At 38.5% G+C, this 22,068-nt stretch overlaps 1 protein-coding gene across 4 annotated transcripts in view; it reads right to left on the reverse strand.

Annotated features, from left to right (window-relative positions):
* The window catches only part of LOC136247628 (hemicentin-1-like), an 82,851-nt gene that overhangs the window by 44,316 nt on the left and 16,467 nt on the right, over positions 1-22,068 (reverse strand). The window lies entirely within an intron of this gene.

Genomic DNA, 22,068 nt, shown 5'->3' on the forward strand with positions numbered 1-22,068 from the left:
TCTACAAGGTAATTTCTTCTAGCTAATCTCTCTACAGGGAGATTTGTTTGTAGCTGAACTATGTACAAGGTAACTTCTTCTAGCTGATCTCTCTACAGGGTGATTTGTTCGTAGCTGAATTCTGTACAGGTGATTTGTTTGCAGCTGAGCTCTTTACGGTTTCTTTGTAGCTGAACTCTCTACAAAGTAACTTCTTCTAACTGATCTTTCTACAGGGTGATTTGTTTGTAGCTGAACTATCTACAAGGTAATTTCTTCTAGCTTATCTCTCTACAGGGTGATTTGTTTGCAACTGAATTCTGTACAGGTGATTTTTTTGCAGCTGAGCTCTTTACAGAATGGTTTCTTTGTAGCTGAACTCTCTACAAGGTAATTACTTCTAGCTGATCTCTCTACAGGGAGATTTGTTTGTAGCTAAACTATCTACAAGGTAACTTCTTCTAACTGATCTTTCTACAGGGAGATTTGTTTGTAGCTGAACTATTTACAAGGTAACTTCTTCTAGCTGATCTCTCTACAGGGTGATTTGTTCGTAATTGAATTCTGTACAGGTGATTTGTTTGCAGCTGAGCTCTTTACAAAATGGTTTCTTTGTAGCTGAACTCTCTACAAGGTAACTTCTTCTAACTGATCTTTCTACAGGGCAATTTGTTTGTGGCAGAATTTTATACAGGGTGATTTCTTTGCAGCTGAACTCTCTACATGTTGGTTTCTTTGTAGCTGAACTCTCTACAAGGTAACTTCTTCTAGCTGATCTCTCTACAGGGTGATTTGTTTGTAGCTGAACAATCTACAAGGTAACTTCTTCTAGCTGATCTCTCTACAGGGTGGTTTCTTTGTAGCTGAACTCTCTACAAGGTAACTTCTTCTAGCTGATCTCTCTACAGGGTGATTTGTTTGTAGCTGAACGATCTACAAGGTAACTTCTTCTAGCTGATCTCTCTAACGGGTGGTTTCTTTGTAGCTGAACTCTCTAAAAGGTAACTTCTTCTAACTGATCTTTCTACAGGGCAATTTGTTTGTGGCTGCATTTTCTACAGGGTGATTTCTTTACAGCTGAACTCTCTACATGGTGGTTTCTTTGTAGCTGAACTCTCTACAAGGTAACTTCTTCTAGCTGATCTCTCTACAGGGTGGTTTCTTTGTAGCTGAACTCTCTAAAAGGTAACTTCTTCTAACTGATCTTTCTACAGGGCAATTTGTTTGTGGCTGCATTTTCTACAGGGTGATTTCTTTACAGCTGAACTCTCTACATGGTGGTTTCTTTGTAGCTGAACTCTTTACAAGGTAACTTCTTCTAGCTGATCTCTCTACAGGGTGGTTTCTTTGTAGCTGAACTCTCTACAAGGTAACTTCTTCTAGCTGATCTCTCTACAGGGTAATTTGTTTGTAGCTGAACGATCCACAAGGTAACTTCTTCTAGCTGATCTCTCTACAGGGTGGTTTCTTTGTAGCTGAACTCTCTACAAGGTAACTTCTTCTAGCTGATCTCTCTACAGGGTGATTTGTTTGTAGCTGAACGATCTACAAGGTAACTTCTTCTAGCTGATCTCTCTACAGGGTAGTTTCTTTGTAGCTGAACTCTCTAAAAGGTACTTCTTCTAACTGATCTTTCTACAGGGCAATTTGTTTGTGGCTGAATTTTCTACAGGGTGATTTCTTTGCAGCTGAACTCTCTACATGGTGGTTTCTTTGTAGCTGAAATCTCTACAAGGTAACTTCTTCAAGCTGATCTCTCTACAGGGTGATTTGTTTGTAGCTGAACGATCTACAAGGTAACTTCTTCTAGCTGATCTCTCTACAGGGTGATTTGTTTGTAGCTGAATTCTGTACAGGTGATTTGTTTGCAGTTGAGCTCTTTACAGAATGGTTTCTTTGTAGCTGAACTCTCTACAAGGTAACTTCTTCTAACCGATCTTTCTACAGGGCAATTTGTTCGTGGCTGCATTTTCTACAGGGTGATTTCTTTGCAGCTGAACTCTCTACATGGTGGTTTCTTTGTAGCTGAAATCTCTACAAGGTAACTTCTTCAAGCTGATCTCTCTACAGGGTGATTTGTTTGTAGCTGAACGATCTACAAGGTAACTTCTTCTAGCTGATCTCTCTACAGGGAGATTTGTTTGTAGCTGAATTCTGTACAGGTGATTTGTTTGCAGTTGAGCTCTTTACAGAATGGTTTCATAGCTGAACTCTCTAAAAGGTAACTTCTTCTAACTGATCTTTGTACAGGGCAATTTGTTTGTGGCTGAATTTTCTACAGGGTGATTTCTTTGCAGCTGAACTCTCTACTTGGTGGTTTCTTTGTAACTGAACTTTCTACAAGGTGACTTCTTCTAGCTGATCTAACACAGGGTGATTTGTTTGTAGCTGAACGCTCTACAAGGTAACATCTTCTAGCTGATCTCTCTACAGGGAGATTTGTTTGTAGCCGAACTCTCTAAATGATGGTTTCTTTGTAGCTGAACTCTCTACAAATTAATTTCTTCTAGCTGATCTCTCTACATGGTGATTTGTTTGTAGCTGAATTCTGTATAGGTGATTTGTTTGCAGCTGAGCTCTTTAAATAATGGTTTCTTTGTAGCTGAACTCTCTCAAGGTAACTTCTTCTAGCTGATGTCTTTACAGGGTCACTAGTTTGTAGCTGAATTCTCTACATGGTGGTTTCTTTGTAACTGAACTCTCTACAAGGTAACTTTTCTAGCTCATCTTTCTACAGGGTGATTTATTTGTAGCTAAATTCTGTACAGGTGATTTGTTTGCAGCTGAGCTCTTTAAAGAATGGTTTCTTTGTAGCTGAACTCCCTACAAGGTAACTTCTTCTAGCTGATGTCTCTACAAGGTCGCTAGTTTGTAGCTGAGCTCTCTACATGGTGGTTTCTTTGTAACTGAACTCTCTACAAGGTGACCTCTTCTAGCTGATCTTTCTACAGGGTGATTTGTTTGAAGCTGAACTCTCCACAAGGTAACTTCTTCTAGCTGATGTCTCTACAAGGTCACTAGTTTGTAGCTGAGCTCTCTACATGATGGTTTCTTTGTAGCTGAACTCTCTGCAAGGTAACTTCTTCTATTGATCTCTCCACAGGGCGATTTGTTTGTAGCTGAACTCTCTACATGGTGGTTTCTTTGTAGCTGAACTCTACAAGGTGATTTTTTCTAGTTGAACTATCTCTTTCCATAGTTGCATGAACTCCTTACAAGGTAACTTCTTCTAGCTGATCTCTCTACAGGGTGACTTGTGTGTAGCTGATCTCTATACAGGTTTCTTATTTCTAGCTGATCTCTTGAATTCTCTTCAGGGTGACTGCTCTATTAGAGTATCTCGATCTCGCACTTGCTACACCAAGCTGGATTTCGTGTTATAACTCCGTGGCTTTAAGTCTGATTCTTCTAAACCATTGATGAGCCTTTCTAAGATGATTACTCCATCTGTACAACGATTTTCAAAGTATTACCCCAAGCGGTTTATCTGGTAGGCGTGGCAAGTAGTCGTTTGTTTTTTTTTAGCTAATCTCGATTGCGTAATTGTTACATACTGTTGGTTTTTTCGTTGTATCTTCCTGTTTTTTAGCTCGATTTCTTTCATACCACAAAAGGTTTGAGGTTCAATAGTTAACCTATTCACCCACCGATTTTCAGCTTCTTCCCATACGCGGTTTACCCTGTAGGCGTGACAACATATTGGTGTTATTTTTCGTGAATAATCGCTCATAACTCTTTGCCTGTTTATCGTATTCCAGCCAAAGTTGGTACAGAGATACGCCTTTATACCCCCTTTCTGTGTGCCAAATTTCAAGGCGATCAGATATGGCATTCGCGTTTTATAGCAGTTGTTGTAAGTGTGCGAAAAGAGGAAGAAAAATAATAAGAAAAAAAACGAAGAAACTGAGCCAATTTTTGAAGTCGCATATCTCGGGAACGCGGGAAGCGATTTCGCTCAAATTTGGAATGTGGAGTACTGCAGTTGGAGGGCATGTCCACAGCAAAAATCGTCTTGTTTCATTAAGGAAGCACAGAGCTACGGAGGTGCGAAAAGTGCGTTTTCTTTCTTCCTGTCAATATACTCACGGGTGTTATGCGCCGGCTTCTTGGGCCGCACGACACACTACCGTGTGTCTTGATCTAATCCAAAACAGCCAAGCTGTAAAAAAACAGTGCGGCCCTCAAAAAGGCTATGGTGAAAAAAGATGTGAAGTCCAAGGTGGCGGCCAAGAAATGGCTGTGATGGTAGGTTAATGGCAAAAATTTTAATAACGACAATTCAGGTGAATTTTGTGCCGCTTGGTCTTGGCAAAAACTTCACCTAAATTGCCATTATTAAAAGTTTTACCATTAACCTACCATCACAGGATTCACAGCCATTTCTTGCCGCCACCTTGGATTTCACATCTTTTTTCACCTTAGCCTTTTTGAGGGCCGCACTATTTTTTTACAGCTTGGCTGTTTTGGATTAGATTTCATTTCTTTTTGTATTTGTATACCACAAACTCTGGGACTTTTTTAACTGTCTTTTTTTTTTCTTTACCACAGGAAGAAGAAAAGATGAAGCAGATGTACTTTAAATATTTCTGATTTTATCAGTAAATGTACAAATTATATATATAATACATATATTTATTACAGAACTCTCCATGGTGGTTTCTTTGTAACTGAACACTCTACAAGGTGACTTCTTCTTGATGCCCTCTCTACAGGGTGAATTGTTAGTATTTTTATTTATTTATTTTTTTATTAATGCTTTACAGCACAAGTGCTGAAGGTCTGTAGGACACCTGGTCCTACAGTCTACTCAAAAACTTTAGCTACTTCAGGTGTGTTTGAAAAGTTGGAGAAAGGAGAAAAAATCCATGACTGGACCTAGGTAGCCTCGAACCTGCAGCCATCCGATTTACGCTCGAACACTTACAGGAGTCTACCAGGTGGTCAGGATGTTTTCTCCTTGTTATTTTCATGTAACTATATCCATAGGAATTCTAGAGAGTAACTCATTATCTCAAAGTACCCCAAGTAGAACCAAATGGACACTAGTTTATTTATTAATGCTTTACAGCACAAGTGCTGAAGGTCTGTAGGACACCTGGTCCTACAGCCTGCTCAAAGACTTTAGCTACTGTCTTTGAGCAGGCTGTAGGACCAGGTAGCTGAATAATCTACAAGGTAACGTCTTCTAGCTGATCTCTCTACAGGGTGATTTGTTTGTAGCTGAACTCTCTACAAGGTAACTTCTTCTAACTAATCTTTCTACAGGGCAATTTGTTTGTGGCTGAATTTTCTACAAGGTGATTTCTTTGAAGCTGAACTCTCTACAAGGTAACTTCTTCTAGCTGATCTTTCTACAGGGAGATTTGTTTGTAGCTGAACTCTCTACAGATGATTTGTTTGCAGCTGAACTCTCTACATGATGGTTCTTTGTAGCTGAACTCTCTACAAGGTGACTTCTTCTAGCTGATCTTTCTACAGGGAGATTTGTTTGCAGCTGAACTCTCTACATGATGGCTTCTTTGTAACTGAACTCTCTACAAGGTGACTTCTTCTAGCTGATCTTTCTAGAGGATAATTTGTTTGTAGCTGAATTCTCTACAAGGAAACTTCTTCTAGCTGATCTCTCTACAGGGAGATTTGTTTGTAGCTGAACTCTCTACAGGTGATTTGTTTGCAGCTGAACTCTCTACATGATGGTTTCTTGGTAGCTGAACTCTCTACAAGGTAATTTCTTTTAGCTGATGTCTCTACAAGGTCACTAGTTTGTAGCTGAACTCTCTACATTATGATTTCTTTGTAACTGAACTCTCTACAAGGTGACTCCTTCTAGCTGATCTTTCTATAGGGTGATTTGTTTGTAGCTGAACCCTCTACAAAGAAACTTCTTCTAGCTGATCTCTCTACAGGGAGATTTGTTTGTAGATGAACTCTCTACAGGTGATTTGTTTGCAGCTGACCTCTCTACATGATGGTTTCTTTGCAGCTGAACTCTCTACAAGATAACTTCTTCTAGCTGATCTCTCTATAGGGAGATTTGTTTGTAGCTGAACTCTCTACAGGTTATTTGTTTGCAGCTGAATTCTCTACATGATGGTTTCTTTGTAACTGAACTCTCCACAAAGTAACTTCTTCTAGCTGATCTTTCTACAGGGTGATTTGTTTGTAGCTGAACTCTCTACAAGGAAACTTCTTCTAGCTGATCTATCTACCCCCTGTACAGGGAGATTTGTTTGTAGCTGAACTCTCTACAGGTGATTTGTTTGCAGCTGAACTCTCTACATGATGGTTTCTTTGTAGCAGAACTCTCTACAAGGTAACTGATGTCTGTACGAGGTCACTAGTTTGTAGCTGAACTCTCTATATGGTGGTTTCTTTGTAACTGAACACTCTACAAGGTGACTTCTTCTAGCTGATCTTTCTACAGGGTGATTTGTTTATAGCTGAACTCTCTACAAGGAAACTTCTTCTAACTGATCTCTCTACAGGGAGATTTGTTTGTAGCTGAACTCTCTACAGGTGATTGGTTTGCAGCTGAACTCTCCACAGTGGTATGTTCCTGAACCATTGTTGGCAGGTTTCAAAAAGTAGGTTTACTAAAACTTGCCAAAGATGGTTTGTGAACATACCTGGAGCGAGGCTCTACATGATGGTTTCTTTGTAGCTAAACTCTGTACAAGGTAATTTATTTTAGCTGATATCTCTACAAGGTCACTAGTTTGTAGCTGAACTCTCTACAAGGTGACTCATTCCAGCTGATCTTTCTACAGGGTGATTTGTTTGTAGCTGAACTCTCTACAAGGAAACTTCTCCTAACTGATCTCTCTACAGGGAGATTTGTTTGTAGCTGAACTCTCTACATGATAGTTTCTTTGTAGCTGAACTCTCTACAAGATAACTTCTTCTAGCTGATCTCTCTATAGGGAGATTTGTTTGTAGCTGAACGCTCTATAGGTGATTTGTTTGCAGCTGAACTCTCTACAACATGGTTTCTTTGTAGCTGAACTCTCCACAAGGTAACTTCTTCTAGCTGATCTTTCTACAGGGTGATATGTTTGTAGCTGAACTCTCTACAAGGAAACTTCTTCTAGCTGATCTCTCTACAGGGAGATTTGTTTGTAGCTGAACTCTCTACAGGTGATTTGTTTGCAGTTGAACTCTCTACATGGTGGTTTCTTTGAAGCTGAACTCTCTACAAGGTAATTTCTTTTAGCTGATGTCTCTACAAGGTCACTAGTTTGTAGCGGAATTCTCTACATGATGGTTTCTTTGTAACTGAACTCTCTACAAGGTGACTCCTTCTAGCTGATCTTTCTACAGGGTGATTTGTTTGTAGCTGAACTCTCTACAAGGAAACTTCTTCTAGTTGATCTCTCTACAGGAAAATTTGCTTGTAGCTGAACTCTCTACAGGTATTTTGTTTGCAGCTGAACTCTCTACATGATGGTTTCTTTGTAGCTGAACTCTCTACAAGGTAATTTCTTCTAGCTGATCTTTCTACAGGGTGATTTGTTTGTAGCTGAACTCTCTACAAGGAAACTTCGTCTAGCTGATCTCTCTACAGGAAGATTTGCTTGTAGCTGAACTCTCTACATGATAGCTTCTCTGTAGCTGAACTCTCTATAAGGTAACTTCTTTTAACTGATGTCTCTACAAGGTCACTAGTTTGTAGCGGAACTTTCTACATGATGGTTTCTTTGTAACTGAACTCTCTGCAAGGTTACTTCTTCTAGCTGATCTCTCTACAGGGTGATTTGTTTGTAGCTGAACTCTCTACAAGAAAACTTTTTCTGGCTGATCTCTCTACAGAGAGATTTGTTTGTAGCTGAACTCTCTACAGGTGATTTGTTTGCAGCTAAACTCTCTACATGATGGTTTCTTTGTAGCTGAACTCTCTACAAGGTAACTTCTTCTATTGATCTCTCTACAAGGCGATTTGTTTGTAGTTGAACTCTCTACATGGTAGTTTCTTTGTAGCTGAACTCTACAAGGTGATTTCTTCTAGCTGAACTATCCCTTTCCATAGTTGCATGAACTCCCTATAAGGTAACTTTTTCTAGCTGATCTCTCTACAGGGTGAATTGTTTGTAGCTGATCTCTCTACAGGGAGACTTGTTTCTAGCTGATCTCTATACAGGTTTCTTGTTTCTAGCTGATCTCTTGAATTCTTTTCAGGGTGACTACTCTATTAGGATGACTGCTCTATTAGAGTATCTCGATCTCGCACTTGCTGCACCAGGTTGGATTTCGTGTTATAACTCCGTGGCTTTAAGTCTGATTCTTCTACACCATTGAAGAGCCTTTCTAAGATGATTACTCCATCTATACAGCGATTTTCAAAGCATTACCCCAAGCGGTTTATCTGGTAGGCGTGGCAAGTAGTTTTTTATTAGCTAATCTCGATTGCGTAATTGTTACACACTGTTGGTTTTTTCATTGTATCTTCCTGGTTTTTAGCTCGATTTCTTTCAAACTACAAAAGGTTTGAGGTTCAATAGTTAACCTATTCACCCACCGATTTTCAGCTTCTTCCAATACGCGGTTTACCCTGTAGGCGTGACAACATATTGGTATTATTTTTCGTGAATAATCGATCATAACTCTTTACCTGTTTATCGTATCCTAGCCAAAGTTGGTACAGAGATGCGCCTTTATACCCCTTTCTGTGTGCCAAATTTCAAGGCAATCGGATATGGCGTTCGCGTTTTATAGCAGTTTTTGTAAGTGTGCGAAAAGAGGAAGAAAAATAAGGGAAAAAAACGAAGAAACTAAGCCAATTTTTGAAGTCGCATATCTCGGGAACGCGTGAATTGATTTCGCTCTAATTTGGAATGTGGAGTGCTGAAGGTGGAGGGAGTGTCCACAACAAAAATCGTCTTGTTTCATCAAGGCAGCACAGAGCTACGGAGGTGCGAAAAGTGCGTTTTCTTTCTCCCTGTCAATATACTCACGGGTGTTGCGCGCCGGCTTCTTGGGCCGCACGACACACTACCGTGTGTCTTGATAACAGATAGATGATTCCATAGTCTTACAATTCGATTGAAATAGAAATGATGATCAGTGGTAGCAGTGTTGGGCAAGTTACTTTGTAAAAGTAACTAGTTACATATTACATATTACTTGCAACTGAACTATTTAGTTACAGTTACATATAATTGGTAACGCGCGCCGTGATTGGAGCTTCACTATTCTCTTGTTGATTTACCCTTTCCGCTTCATTCTCTATTACCGTTTTTGTGATACCAGTGGAAAGTATCACTTCAGGCAAGTGACAACTCAAGTGTTAGCTACAGCAGTGTCTGTGTTTCTACACTTTCGCGGCGGTCTGGTGTGCACTACAAAGAAAAATGCCTAAAACTAGGCGAAAGAAGAAGCAGCCTAACCCCTATGACGTCAGTGAAGCCACTGTCAAGCAGCTAACTGTTACAAGGGCAGACGATGATGCGGAGGATAATTGCACTTGCTCACAATGCAGTAAGTCTGTTGAACAAATGTTGGAATGTGAATGTTGTGAGCAGTGGTATTGCTGTGCATGCCAAAACGTTTGTGATAAAATGTTTGCTGTTTTACATGAATTTAAATCACTGCACTGGTTTTGTGCAAAATGTGAGCCCACAATTTTGCGGAGTCCTAAGGATGCCACATCCCCGCAAGTGAACCCACAAGACCAACAATGTGAGATAGAGTCCCGTCTGAAAGCCTTGGAGTCTCAATTAACCAGTTTGACAAACAGTTTAAGTAAGATAACGAAATCCTGTAGTGTTGTTGACTCTCCACAGGCCATTAATGTTACTAGTAATGTCACAGCTCCAGATGTGTTGGCTCTCAGGGCAGTTGATGAATACAGGCAACGCGAGCAACGCAAGCTTAATCTCATCTTTCATAAAGTCCCAGAATCCACTCACTCTGAAGCGTCCACAAGAAGAGAAGATGATCTCAAATTTATCTACACTCTCGCCAAAGAATTAGGAATTGAGCACCTGGAAGTAGTCAATGTCATCCGTCTGGGTCGTCCAGTTGAGTCAAGATCACGCCTACTTAAGGTAGAGGTGTGCAACTCTCAGGTTAAGAGACAACTACATGTACTTTCTAAAGCCAAAAACCTTCGCCAATGCAAAAGTGATCAACTACGTACGGTTTTCATCACCCCTGATCTTCCTCCTCAAGAAAGACAACAACAGAAGAATCTAAGAGCTGAACTACATAGTCGCAGAGATGCTGGTGAGCGGAACATAGTGATACGTAAAGGTCAAATAGTATCAGTCCGAACTCAAGATATGGACACTACTCACTCATCTCTTGGCACTTCTTCTGTTGCTAGCTCAGCTGCTTCTGTGTCAAATGACCAGTCTGGGTAGCACCCTCAGAGGTGCTACTCCCTTGTTGCCTGTAAATCAAATTAGAAAGCATTTGAAATTAACTGCTTGTTTGTGGAACTCACGTAGTATTGTTAACAAACTGAGAAATTTTCAATCTTTTATATATACGCAAGACTTTAGTCTTATTGTAATATCTGAAACTTGGCTTCATGATTACATTTACAACAATGAGATTCTCCCCACTGGCTATACCATATACAGGAAAGACCGTTGTTCCAAAGGTGGGGGTGTCATGCTAGCAGTGAAATCTACCTTTAAAACCACTGAACTTTCTTCTCCAGATAATCTAGAAATAGTAACAATTTCAGTTCACTCCCATCATAACTTAATTATCTGTGCTGTCTATTTGCCACCCAATTACAAAACTGATCATGTTCAAGAACTTTACTCCTATATCACAACATTAAGTTGCTCAGGGGATGTCATTTTACTCGGTGATTTTAATGCTCCAGATATAGACTGGCAATCTTTTGCCTCTACTGCTGACAGTTCTGACCGCCTCTGTGATCTTATAATTGATCACAACTCGTTCCAGCATGTTACTGTGCCCACACATATTCATGGAAATATTTTGGATTTAGTAATCACCAGTGATACTGACTTGATCAATGACTTAGTCGTTCATCCCCTCACTGATTTTCCACTACAATCTGACCATTTTATAATAACATTTTCTATTTGTGCTTCTGTTCACCATCATAGCTCTAGAAATGGAAAGCAACTTACATACAACTTGAATAAAGCAGACTGGTTGGGCCTAATCAATTTATTGCATTCAATAACGCTGATGCCATTTTCTATTCTGATAACATTGAGATTGCTTGGGCAAGGTTGAAGGACCTATTACATGAATCTATGGACAAGTACATCCCAAAGAAACAACAACGTCCGCCCAATAGGCCCCAGTGGTTTACTTCGGAAATACAACACTATCTGAACAAATTACACACAATACGTAAAAAGGTTAAACGTAATCCAACAGAACACAATAAATCTACTCTGAAATCAGCTGAGGAAAACCTACAACAGCTCATAATATCTTCAAGGCAAGCCTATGAATCCTCTCTAGTGGAACAATATTCCTCATCAAACTCCAATAGAATTTATAAATTTATCTCAAGCCTTAAAAACAATCGGTCTATTCCAGCAGCCATGTCGCTTGACTCTGATTCTTGTAATGATGATCTTGGTATAGCCAATGGTTTTAATAAATACTTTCACTCAGTTTTTACCAAAAGTTTTATGGACCAACCACAGACTGCAGACAACCCTTCTGACATACCTGCTATGTCCTCAATTGATATCCAACCTGAGGAAGTTTTTGAATGTCTGTCTTCCTTGGATGCTAGTAAAGCAGCTGGGATTGATGCCATGAGCCCTGAGGTACTGAAACAGTGTGCTGGTCCAATTACTCCTATTGTCCATCATTTAATTAACTTGTCCATCACTTCATGCTCTCTTCCTAGTGAGTGGCAGACTCATCTTATAGTTCCCATACACAAGTCAGGTCCGAAGACAGACATCAAAAATTATCGTCCAATTTCACTGCTTTGTATTCTTTCAAAAATTTTGGAAAGATTAGTGTACAACAAGATAGTTGACAAAGTAATCAAGCTTGTTTCACCATTACAATTTGGTTTTGTTACAGGCAGGTCATCATTACAACAACTACTCCTCTTTATCAACTCTGTAATTGAAGCTCATGAATTATCCACTCCCATTGATGTAATATATCTTGATATAAGAAAAGCATTCGGCTCTGTTCCCCACAATGACTTATTGACCAGGTTATGGTCCCTGGGAATTCGTGGTGACCTGTGGAATTGGTTTCAGGCTTATCTTCTCAACAGACAGCAACGAGTACGTATTAACAATTCTATTTCAGAGGTGCTACCTGTGATATCAGGAGTACCACAAGGCAGCATCCTTGGTCCTCTTTTGTTCATTCTTTACATCAATGATTTTCCTTCGCTATTAAAAGAATTACTGCCCTTTTTATTTGCTGACGACACCAAGTGTATACATACAGCTAAGACTGCTGAAGACTTCAACATTATACAAGAGGACCTTAACATAGCCAGCAACTGGTCTGTGTTGCGTAATTTATCATTTAATTGCTCCAAATGTGCTGTTTTACACTTTTGGTGCAACAATAATAGTACTGCTCAGTACTTCCTCAACAATAACAATATTGAATCGACAGAACTGATTAAAGACCTTGGGATCATGATATCTACTGACCTCTCCTGGTCTCATTGTAATATGGTTGTGTCCAGAGCCTACAAACAGCTAGGCTTAATCCGTCGTAGTTTTACAACCAACTGTATCTTGACAAAGAAACAATTATACATCTCCTTGGTGCGTTCTCAACTTATGTACTGCTCCCAAATCTGGCGACCCAATCTTGTTCAAGATATCCAGCTTTTGGAAAGGGTTCAGCGAAGAGCCACAAAGTACATTCTTAATGATTATACTTCATCCTATAAAACTAGACTATTAAAGTTGTCGATGCTTCCCCTCATGTTTACTTACGAACTAAATGACTTGTTATTTTTTATTAAATCCATCAAGAATCCATCTTTACACTTTGACATCTAAAAGTGGGTCCATTTTAACAGCAACAGTTCTACAAGATCATCAACCCATTCCAGGCTAGTTCATAATTATACGAAATACAGCACCTCCCGCCACTTTTATTTTAACCGTTTACCACGTTTATGGAATGTACTGCCACCTTTAAATCTAGATCTATCTATAGCAACACTAAAGAGACAGTTAAACAACATCTTCTGGGCCATGTTCACTTCAAACTTTGATGACAATAATTACTGTACTTATCATGTTGTATGTCCTTGTCATAGGTGTAGTTCCACCCCAATTACCCTTTGTTAATTAATTAGTTTACTTGTAATTTTTAGTTGTTCCCTTGTAATCTTAACTTATAATTGGGTGCTGATAGCTCTTATCAGCACACCAGCTGCTGTATTTTATAGTCTAGTTTAGTTTTATACCAACCCCCCAGTTTGTATCCATGTCTTTCAGCAGCAAAATCACAATAATAATAATAATAATAATAATAATAATATTACCCATAAAATAAAGTAACTGTAATAATATTACATATTATATTACTTTGTGTCCACAACCTTAAGCTTTCACGTGTGAAACTACCACCTTATCACGTGACACGATTGCGTTGTTGGACAATATGCAAATTTTGGTTATAAGTAAGAAGCTGGTGAATAAGCTTCATTCAGTAGGCCTCGTTACTTTGTTGTGGCTAGGCGTTACTCAGGGATAACTAACGAGATTAATAACTTCGTTACTTGTAGTAATAATATTATGTAATATTAGACTAGTTACAGTAACTATATTACTTAGGTAACGCGTTGCATTTGTAAGTAAAGTAGCTTGCATTATATTACCTGTTTTTATAGCGTATTTCGTTATTATTACTTTGTTACCACAAAAGTAATAATATTACATAACGCGTTACATAAGTAACGCGTTACTCCCAACACTGAGTGGTAGATACTGTCCTTGGATGGCTTAGTTTTAAGTGACTTCCAGATCTAGTGCTGTTGGTGTTAAAAGAGATAAAATTTCTGATGTCAAAATTGTCTGTTGGTGTGTTCAAGGATTTGATCAGAAACATTAAATCATTAAGTTCATAGATGCACATTAACGGTAATAAATTTAGTTGTTGTCGCCTTGATTTATAAGATGAGATGTAGTCATTCAGTATGAATTTAGTAGCTCTATGCTGCACATGTTCCACGGTGGTTATATCTCTTATTAGTTGAGGTCTCCATATTTGTGAGCAGTACATTATTTGTGATCTAACCAAGGAAATGTAGAGTTGCTTTTTAGCTTCTATACAGTTGACCCTAAATGTACATCTGATCAAGCCTAGAATCTGATATGCTTTAGTAGTGATAGTTTTATAGTGGTGTGTCCAATTGAGATTGTAGGAGAAAATGACACCAAGATCCTTGTGTTGTAAGAGGTGCTTTATAGGGTTTCCATTAACTGTGTAAGTTGTGGTGTCCAGATCAAAGGGTGGTTTAGCCCAGAAACGAACATGTACAAATTTGGCTTCATTAAATAATAAGTCTGTAGAATGGCTCCACATAGCTGTATTGTTGACATTGCTTTGTAGTTTACCAATATCCTCTGTGGATTTGATTGCCAGTAGACATTTGGTGTCGTCAGCAAATACAAAGGGTAATTAATACACATTGGATGCATTGAGGAAGGTCGTTTATGAATATAACAAACAAAAGGGGTCCTAATACACTCCCTTGAGGAACTCCGGAGAGGACATTACAGAAGTGTACCAATTCTAACACACTGAAATCTTTGTAGCAGGTATTCTTGAAACTAGTTTGCCTATTATTCCAATAGAGTAGAGCTTATTGAGAAGGCCATTGTGAGATACTGAGTCAAATGCCTTTTTGAAATCCATGTATACTACATCCACTTCTGACTTGGCTTCATGAAGTTTTTCAGTAAATATAACAGTTGTTGCAATGTTGATCTATTTGGGAGAAATCCAAATTGATGTTCTGTAAGTTTATCTTGTACATATCTAATGATGTTGCTATAAACAATTCTTTCTGGAACTTTGGAGAGTATACACAATAAGGAAATGGGTCTATAGTTAGATACTGATGACTTGTCCCCAGCTTTATAAATAGGGATCACGCAATGAGTACGCCATTCTTGTGGAATGGAGTTATTCTGTAAACTTGTTGAGAACAAGTGACAGATAACTTGGAGCAGTGGTGCAGCACAGTATTTGAATATTTTGGGACTAATGTTATCAATTCCACTTGCTTTTCCTGCATCGAGGGATGTAAGGATATCAAAAACATCAGATTGAGACATTACAATGTCATAGTGAATCATCAGAGCTAGGTGTTGTGTCGAAGTCATTTATTGGCTGGTCACTACATGAGAATACAGAGTAGAAGTAATCGTTGAATAACTGGGCTTTTTCAGAATCAGTTGATGCTTTCTTCTTGTTGTAGAACATCTGATTGGGATGACGGTCATGACCTTTGATACTAGAGATGTACTGAAGTATTTATCTGTTTGTTTAGGCTTCGTGCATTCCAAAGTAATAAAAGATACTTTACAAGAAGTGCAGTCTATAGTCTGAGAAGATAGTCAATTATTGGAAGAGTCCATGTCAGTTTCGCTGGATTGTTGTTGTTGTTGTTGGGGGACAAAGGAGGAATCAATGATTTGGCCATGTAGCTTATTTTTCACAAAGATTTTGTTGGCACGAATTCTGATTACTTTTTGCTCAATTCCAGATTGTATTAGCAATCACCTTTCTTTGAGTAACAGTGATTCTGTTAGCCTCTCTTCATGTGACATATCTGGTTTTATTCTGGTCTCTTTGGGGAGTGATCTTGCTTTTATCAACGGGGTTGTTACATCAATAGTATGATTTAGTTTTACTAGAATTGGGCGAGGCTTCTTTGACTGGTCACGATATTTCCCAAGCCTTAAAAGATCTCAAATAGAAAGAGCGCTGACACTATTTTCATGAAAAGAATATGTACTATGATATCACAGTGTATACGTAACCAGTCAGGGACACACATGATAGTAAGTTTGAAGTTAGTCTCATCTATATTTTGAAATTGGTTCCATTCAGCAATTAATGCTGTCTTCTCATCCATCAATTATACCTTGCTGTTTCTCGTGGTGTGTTTGTGTGTGTAGGCAGCATAGACCAGTGGTCAGAGCCCTTGATGTGTCTCCTAGTAGTATAGATTTGTATGAGTCTATATTTAACTGTGCTTATATAGGATGTTCTCTCTCAGGTGTGTCACAACTTAACAGAATTAAGGCAGTTATATGGAGATACTAAGTGAACATATGAAGTTTTACAAGAACTAACTGTTATTCCAGATCCCTCAGTTGCCTTTGGAGTAATAATATTACAATCACTACAGATGTACAACTGACTGTATGACTTGGTACTTTTGTGGGGCAGTCCCCTAAATATATTTAATTGTTGAAATGGCTTTGAGTAAAGTGCGTTATAATGACTGGTACCACTTGAACAATATTGATGGTCCCAATTGAGATATACTATAGTGATTATTGTTAGGAAATACTTCAAGAAACATGCTGCAGAAAAAACTGATACTGCCAAGGAAGTTTCTAGATCAAGGTCTCATGAAGTACACTGCACATAAGAAACCTTATGAAACAGTACGTAATGTGCAGAAAATTAATGAGAAGTGTAGTTGTAAGATATAATCTTCATCCATCATTAGAGCTTCTTTCTTGATTGTACACTTCTCCCCTGTAATAGAATGCACGCTCAATGATTATCTTAGCACTGAGGCCCAACACATGTACAGTTCATAAAGCTACGTACTTAAGCAACTAGAGTGGTTACATTTTAAAAATTGTGGCAGGGAGGCAACATCAGCCGAAGCTGCTCTTCAGCTATGCCCTGTACACAGTATACTACTATCTTGTATTTTAATTAAGTGTATTTCTAGTTGTTGTATTGTGTATTTGGTGTATGTTGTTTTCAGGACTCCACTGAAAATCAGCATAAGCTGAGTGGACTCCTTGCTTAAATATTACAATTACAATGTTGATGAGTTGGTGTCAGTGTTGCAAATTTACAGCCATACTAGCAAGAGTGACCAGTTGTGAGTGATAGGTCTCCCATTTGTACAAAAGCTTCATGAAAGTCGTTTGAAGACTTCTTACACAAATCAAACATTCAACCTTTGTGACAGGCCCCATTGCCAACACACTGATGGTGGCATTGTTAGTCGTACATCAGTAGAAGACACTTCAAAATATCTTTAGGCCTTTAAACTTTCGTTTTGAAGGTCCCTGGCGTGTCTATCAAGTACTTGTTTACATCGCCATACTTCAGATTCACTGAGATTTTCCGCCTGAGCACTGTTCTGACTCATTACAATGTTGTACCAGCACGAAAACCTTCATCAACAATATGTAGCTTCAAACAATAATGTTTCCTTGCTTCATGATCTATCTCTCATACGTAATCACTCATTTCCATCACTATTTCTTTTGCCCAACAAAAATTGCGTTCATGTGATCATTTCGTAAAATAAAAGTGCCACGCCCTAAAAAGTCAAAAGGTCTATAAAATGGTTCCAATTCGAGAAGGTAGCCATGTATGCATGACAATCACGTTTTGTTTCTTCCTGTAAATATGCTCACGTTGTGGTGTGCTGCAGCTGGCTTTCTTGGCTACACGACACATTATTGTGTGTCTTGATATCCATTTGTTTCCACTGTAGCACTTAAGTCACTCTTTAGGGTTCCTATGGATCATACAAATACATGAAATTGGAGAAGATATCCTGACCGCCTGGCAGACTTCTGTATAAGCATTCATGGATGGTGCAGGATCATGGATTTTTCTCCTTTCTGACATACTTAATATAATATCTTTAACAAGGCTTTAGGACCAGATGTCCTACAGACCTTCAGCACTTGTGCTGTAAAGGTTTAATAAATAAATAATCCCTAATTCAGTCTATACCCACGACTGAATTATATAGTGATTAAGCGTCCTCTAGTATATCTGCAGGTGTAGGCGACCTCCCTTGTTTCCCTATCTTTTCTATGATCCCTAATTAAATGTATAGTTCCTAATTGTTCCATAGTGACTTGTTTGTTTACTTTTTTAAAACTGGTGAACCCACACATATCACAACAAAAGAAAGAACGGCACATCTGAACGAGACCCTAACCATCAATAAATACATGAAAGTGAGGTGGTACTTTCAGTAATGTTCAACCTGTTACACAACATTGCAAACGAAGAACAAAAGAAGCACCTTTTGTAATTAATCCAGTCACCATGGAAAAGGTGGATGATTTCTGTTACAAATGTAGAGCAGCCATCACGCGCTACTGTGAATTGACACCTTGGGCTGTCAGCAAAAAGAAATGGGACACAAATAAGGGAAAAAGGTAAGTCCATGATGCGTGTATTGTACATACTGCGGTATGCCAAAAGGCACCTGTCAGGCTGAAGCAACAACATACATGTCAAACAGACAAAATCAGGCCCCATAGCCTTAGCAGTTATTAGTAAGTCAGTCAGTTAGTCAGTCAGACAGCTCAGTCAGCAGAAAATTCCATTAAAAATTTTTTGTAGCAATGAAGAGTTTTGGATCGCACTGAAGGCACTATTGGGCTTGGTTATACCTAACCAATACTGCCAAGGCACCATGAAGGTATTGTGAGACTGGTTTTATGGTGATATTTTGGCCAGAAAAGTCCAAACTGTCATGATCCCTACTATTGTACTGATAATAATTCATTACATAATTACTAGCCCATGAAAAGTAATTTGTTATATTACTTTTTGAAAAAGTATTACATGTGTTACTTATCATACAGTAGGGACCACAAAAGTTTGGGTGTGGCCCATAAAAAAAAATTACCCAAAAATCAGCCTCACTTTTCCCAGATGACGATGAGGCAGTAGTGGTTAAGTAAAACATAGAAAAAAGCCCAACCAAATTTTCAGATCGACCTGAAACACTTTCAACAATTTGCTATGGAAGTTGAAAATTATTAAACAGAATTTTCTACTGACTGACTGGCTGATGTCTTCAGACAAGCATAATCCAATAACAGCTAAGGTTACTGGCTTGATTTTTTTCACTGTTTGACGTCAACATGCCTTTTGGCATACCACAGTACGTAGCATGTATTGTTCATGGAATTACCAGTGCCCAGCTCCTTTGTGTCCATTTTTGCTGACAGCGAAAGGTGTTGATTTGGCAGGAGCATGTGATGGCTTCCATTCGTAACCAGAAATCGTCCATATTTTTCATAGTGGCTACTTTGATTGCAGAGGTGCTTTTCAAAAAATTCTTCATTCATATTGCTGTGTAACAGGTTGAAAATAGCTGACAATGAAGAGTAATGGATACTTGACTATTCAGATGATAATTAGTAGCTGGGGGCACGGCACTATTTCTTTCTGATGTGGTATGCATGGGTTCACCAGTCATAATACTTTTATTTTACAAAAAACATTAACAAACAAGAACACAAAAAATTTAGAATTTTCAACTAGAGTAGGGACCATAGCACATTGATAGAAAGTACTCAAGCAAGCTGGAGTAGTGCATGATATTAAATCACAGTAAAACAATAAGAAGTGTTATATTCCTACTTTCCTTACAAGCACAGTAGGGATATAACACTTCTTATTGTTTTACTGTGATCTAATATCGTGCACTACTCCAGCTTGTTTCAGTACTTTTTCTATGGTCCCTACTCTAGTTAAAAATTCCAAAATTTTTTTTTGTGTACTTGTGTAATAGTATAGTAGCGTAGCCGCCAAAATTTGCCAATCATGCACTTTTTATAAAAGCATGAAGCTTCCACAATTAGTATTCCTCATGACATGTAGTTTTTGATATAGTGCCATGCAGTTTTGATTTTGGTGGCCTTTATGGACAGAAACTTGACCATTTCTGTCCTTATCTCCCTGAGGCATTAATTGACGTGTTAAAACATGATACCAAAGTAAAGGTATTGTTGAACGAAACAACTTGGTTTTAATTTGAAGTTAATAGGTACGCAATTCCATTTTTAAAGTTATGATTGCTTTTATTAGCTGCAAAATTCTCTGAGCTTATCTGCCCTTAGGGTGTAAACTACCAATGGGGAGGTAAAATTACCTCAAAATTCATGGGTAATATAAATGATCATAACTTTGGAATGAAATCACCTATTAACTTCAAATAAAAACTAAGTTGTTTTGTTCAACAAGATCTTTTGGTACCATGTTAACTAATGCCTCAGGGAGATAAAGACAGAAATGATTAAACTTCTGGGCAAAAATGGCCACAAAGGTCACCAACGGTCAAATCTGTGATGGCACTACAGTAAAAAATTAACATAATAGTTAGACGTCAAGAACCAGGGTTCTACGGGATTTAGAAAACTCGAAGGCCCTGGGCTGTAGCGCCCGAGCGAAGCGAGGGCGCTACTAAGGGCCTGAAGGTTTTCTAAATCCCGTAGAACCCAGCGGTTCTTGATGTCTAACTTATTTAGACTACAACTCGTTATTGTACCTTGAGTTGACAGCTGCTTGTAAATGGGAAATGTATGGCTAATTACTAGAAACAAGCCCCTCTACACCTCCCTACATGGCGGGACCTCAGCGGGACTGTTGCTACCCGTTTAAACGCCCATGCGTTGTCAATGTTACAGGCGCGTGCTATGTATCGAAGTACTGGATTCAGCGACTGGACTACAACTCATTGTTGCTGTTGTTGTGCCTCGACAGCTGCTTGTAAGCAAGTAATGTGGTGTTGATTAGTACAAACAAGCCCATTACACCTCCCTCTAATTCAGTACGGCTGTTACTAGCCATTTAAACGCCCATGCGTTGCCAATGTTACAGGCTCGTAATTATTGTGTTTCGTATCGCCTCAGAGCGTGGTCTCTATTGGACATGAGCGTGGCTCTACGAGATTTAGAGACCACGTTTTCAGCCAATCAAATTTCAGTATCAAACTTGTTGTAGTCTAAGTCATGAGTAGTGCTACGTATGTGGAAAGTTTCATGCTTTTATGAAAAAGTGCATGATTTGCTATATAGTAGAGTGGCTAAGCAACAAATTTTGATGAAGTCATTCACTTTATGACAAAAGCACCAAAGTTTCTATGGAAGTTAAGGAAGGTATACTAAATCATTAGAGATATGGTGCCACATCAAAATCATTGCCTTAGGGAATGTTTTGAAACTTTAAACGAGGTTATAAGCCCATGTTTTTCTAGCTATTCGGGAAACCATACAAGTGCACCTAAAATCTTCAGTTTTGCTTCAATAGCATGAATCTCAAATTTACAGGTGTAATCAGAAAATCTTTCAAAATGTGGTAAAATAACCTGTTTTTAAACACTTCTAAAGTACAGGTATGATCCAATAGAAATGTGTTGCACATATATGGCTTCACATCCCATGACCCTCTGTGCTTCTTAACATAGCAAGTTAATGACGTGGATGGGCACATCCCTTGATTCAGCTTTTGTATATGATCATCCCTTGTTTGGGTTTTCAGATACAAAGTGTTTCAGTATAATTATTTACTATTGAGTACTGTTATGGCTTCCCCAATACATTTTCTACTGATTTTACTTTTCAAGTTCTTTGAGCATGATATGATTGGTTATTTCCGTATCTAATATGAAATAGTATGAATTAAGCAAATGTACCAAGTTTGGTGCTTTTATCAAAAAGTGAACAATTATTTCACTTAGTCGCTCTACTAATACTATAACATATTACCCTTAAATTTGTGATGGAGTTATTTAAACTTCATGCAGTTGCAATGGCAAAATTCCAAAGGCTGACACCTATTTTGCAGGTGGAATGGTGGAACAGGTAGAATAGGTGAAACGGGACAATCTAAAATGACATTTTAAAAAGTTTTGCAAACAGTCTGCCAGACCATAATGGTACTTTTCATCATGCAAGATAATGCTGGATACATATTTTGTCTCCATAATTTGAATGGGATTTCAAATGCTCTAGCATAACACTGGCGCTTAAGTTAGAATTTAAGTTACCTATTAAGTTGACGTTATCATTTTCACACATACAAGTGCAAACAGCTATCACTTACCAACCAAAAGTTGGGAGTCAAATGGATATACTTACGTGATCACTCAGCTAT

This window comes from Dysidea avara, chromosome 2 (genome assembly GCF_963678975.1).
Source record: "Dysidea avara chromosome 2, odDysAvar1.4, whole genome shotgun sequence".
In the NCBI taxonomy this organism is placed as follows: domain Eukaryota; kingdom Metazoa; phylum Porifera; class Demospongiae; order Dictyoceratida; family Dysideidae; genus Dysidea; species Dysidea avara.